Source organism: Melanerpes formicivorus, unplaced genomic scaffold (genome assembly GCF_026170545.1).
Source record: "Melanerpes formicivorus ecotype bairdi unplaced genomic scaffold, bMelFor1.0.p_v2 SCAF_32, whole genome shotgun sequence".
NCBI classification, from domain to species: Eukaryota; Metazoa; Chordata; class Aves; order Piciformes; family Picidae; genus Melanerpes; species Melanerpes formicivorus.
The window spans coordinates 4,305,375-4,308,986 of NW_027142384.1; the positions used below are offsets into that span (position 1 = coordinate 4,305,375).

The 3,612-nt window shown below is 36.5% G+C and overlaps 1 long non-coding RNA gene across 1 annotated transcript; it reads left to right on the forward strand.

Annotated features, from left to right (window-relative positions):
• Positions 1-402: 402 nt before the first annotated feature.
• LOC137449718 (uncharacterized) lies at positions 403-3,392 on the forward strand. The gene is made up of 3 exons (XR_010989469.1): positions 403-847; positions 1,858-2,034; positions 2,591-3,392. It is a non-coding gene; the product is annotated as an uncharacterized lncRNA (long non-coding RNA).
• The last annotated feature ends 220 nt before the right edge of the window (positions 3,393-3,612 follow it).

Consider the following 3,612-nt stretch of genomic DNA (forward strand, 5'->3'; position numbering starts at 1 on the left):
AACTTCTGTGAATGCTATGATGTTAGTATCTTACAGCAAAAAGTAAGTCTGTCTAGAGTTCAGCAAAGGAAGGCTAATGCATTTGGTACTTGGCAAGCAAAACTTTGAAGTCAATATGAAAATCAAAGATAATTTTCAGTATTTAGAAACCATTTTTCTGCCAAAAGCCACTTCTGTCCTCTCAAAAAACCCCAAAACCCGAGTACCTCCTCTTCTTATTGTAGTCCAATAATTAACTATTAAATGTTACATTGCTCCCAATAGGGAAACATGACTCAAATTTGTCATATTGGCATATCTGCAGACTAGAAAAGTAATTTTTGATTCTCATTGCATTACAAACTATTGAAGGAGGTGGCTTGATGCAGGAGGTTTTTTTTGAGAGAGCGACTATAAAAGTAGTCATTTTCTAATTGTATTTGTCGGATCCTATCTAGGATTGATTTGACAACATGAAATGGTATTTTCAAAATTCACTGTTTTGCCAGCACATTTTGTCCTTCAGTAGATCCTGAAAATTATTTTCTGCTGAGAATTTGGTGAAATCTACATGTTAAGAAGAGATAATTATTCTTGCAGCTGAAAGGTGCTTTGTGTTAGTTTTTTATGTTGCATGGTTTTTGAGATGGTTCATCCTGAAGTGGATGCCATGATGATACGCAGTTTCTTTTGTGGAAGTAGGCTGTATGTATGTACTTGAAAGAATGGATCACTTGGATATTACTGCAAACAAATAATTAACTTTTGTTTCTTTTAACTTGTGCTTAAGGAAAAAGACGCTTTGTAAAACCAGGTGCTACACATTCATGACTTTTATGTTTGCTGGATTGATCTTACTTTCTTTGAGGTAAATAAAAAAAAATGGTATATGCTCTAGGAGCATGGATAGGATTATACTGGTGAAGAGATCATTTCTCTGTCAGACATTCTCAGGATTTAATGGCAGTGGAGGAGTTGAGCTCATGTTTTACATCAGGGGAAATATATTGTTGGGACACTATTCTCCCCAAAGCCTACTGCAGTAACAGTCTCCAGACTCTGCTCACCAAAATTAAGTGAGAATGACAAATTTTGTCTTATTTACAGCTGTACTTGCTTGCAAGGATTGGAGCATATTCACACAGGATTACCCTTAAAATGTGAATATTTATTTTGGTATTGCCCACAGACCTCTTGGTGCCCTGACCCTTCACAACTTTTCCAGCAATCTTGTAGTAAGGTGTAGATTTAACTGTTGGACTGCTTATGTTAGCAGACTACCCACGTGTCCTTGTTCAGCAAAGGTGAGCAAAGGGACTTTGCAGTATGAATGTCTCCTTGAAATTCTCAACTTGTTTCCATTACAGAGAACTATTGTTGGCAGCTGATATCAATAGAGAATTATAAATGCAAATGTGAGTGAAAAGTCATTAAGTGACTGACTGTGTTAAATGTGTTATCGATTTGAGTCCGCTAAACCAGACTAAATTGATATCCACTCAACTCCAAAACAAAATAAAGCCACCAAACACCTAGCCTAACAAATGGTATATCCATATAGCTTTTCTGGTCTCCATCTCTTTAGGGAAGTTTTCCATTCATGCTTGATTGTATTTGGGTTAGCAGGCATGGAGGGCTTCAACATTTTAGGAAACCTGCTACTGAAAATAGTAAAGACTGAAATGTTTGGCTACCTGTTTTTTTTTGTGTGTGGGTAGAGCTCTTCTGATGCTACTGATACATTCTTTGTTACTCTTCCAGGTCATATGTTAGGGTTTTTTTGGGGCCTCTTGCTTCTATCTTCCATGCGCTTAATGAAAGAGTGATCATATCAGTTATTGTAAATTCAGTAGTGTGAACTCTCTTTGTATTTTTCAGATGGGAGGATCTCTGAATCTTAAAGATGCCTTTACAAACAGAGCTCATCTTCTGTGGACAACTTTGTTGTCTTGGACCAGAAATACTGGTTACCTTGAAAGAGGAAAAGGCAGACTATGGGCCCAAATCAGGAACTGGAAGACTCTTCAGGAAAATACGGAGACATGTCATGTAGAGGTAGCTGTGAATTATTTACAGTGATGTCTTTTACTAGTTTATAATTAAGTATATCTAAGAATGTACTTGAGATTCCACAATCTACTTTTAGTGTAGTTCTTCACTAGGAATGAAGCAAAAAATTTATTTCCTGTAAGAAACAAAAAGAGAAAGGTAGATACCCAAAACTATGAAATATGAACTTATGCTGTGGACAGCACTTTTGAGTTATGGTAAACATGTTGAGTTTGTACAATCAGAATTTCTTGGTAAATCTGAGAAAGGAATACTTCTATGAGAGCATAATGGCTGACTCATTCTGTGAAATCTGACCAAATGCACCCAGAGTATCCAAGTTTCTCCAAAGTTTGCAGTGCTAGTTCAGATTTCTCTCAAAGTCCTTGGATTGCCATGGGGCTGTCCTGCTAGAAAAGCTGAAAACCTAACACAAAATAGCAGTGCAAGTTGAAATGTAGCATAGGGCTATATTTCATGTATAACATCTGTACTCCAAGGAAAAGAAGTACAAGTAAGGATACTAGTATTTTTCTTCTTTTTTTTCTGTTCTTGTCTGCAGATAACCTATTTGGGATTTTTATGAGAGTCATACTTTATGATGAGTTCTTACTGTAGTAGATGGATTTAAAATTTTTTAGCTCACTTTAAAGCAAAATGGTCTTTGACTAGCTACTTCCTGCCTCCTGTGATGACTGCAGTGATAGGTGATTACTGCAGAACTTTTTGAGTTATGTGAAATAAAGATGTAATACAGCTGAGTGACTTCTCGTGTATGTTATTCCACCTAATGGAGAGCCAGGATAGCAGGATAGTATCCTGTAAATAAAAATGCGTTTTCTTCAGGTTGAGCTGTGTTGCTCAGCCCAAGGAATACAGGACTGTGGTGGAGCCACAGGAGGTGTCTAATTTTTGCTGTTATTTTTGGCCATAGCAAACTAAATCTGTGATTTGGTTCTTTGCCCCACATCTGAGACTGAACAGTTTTGAATCAGGATCTGAACTTTATTTGGGTTCACCCTGTCACGCTTTTTATGTAGTTTACCCTCTTTACATCTCTTTTTGTTAGGTAAGAATATTATTTTACAACACAGACTTGTAATGTTTGCTTTTCTCAATTTCATGCATCCATCCCTCATTTTAATTCAGTCTCAGCTATGTTAGTAACATTCTGATATGATGCTTTCCTATACGTTTTGAAAACATCAAGACATTGGTTTTTTTTTTCCTGTCTTCTTTACAATTGGTAATACTCAGTTCAATCTTTAATCATCTTAGAATGCACAGCCCAAATTAAAAGAATCCTTCTACCTCTTGGACCAAAATAGCTAGTTGTGCTGTGTATGTATTAGTGATGAAAAGAACCAGAGTGTATGCTTCCCTGAAATGCACAGGGAAAATGCATGCTTCCTAATTCAATAACATTCATCATGCACTGTTAACTTCTAGTGCTACAGTGAATCCACTGTGGGTGTTATAAGGACACTACAACATACAATCAATATCCAAGTCAGTTACATATGTGTCAATCCCTGTATATGTGCTCTTGGAGATGATGTGATTTGCATTATCTATGGTTTGCAA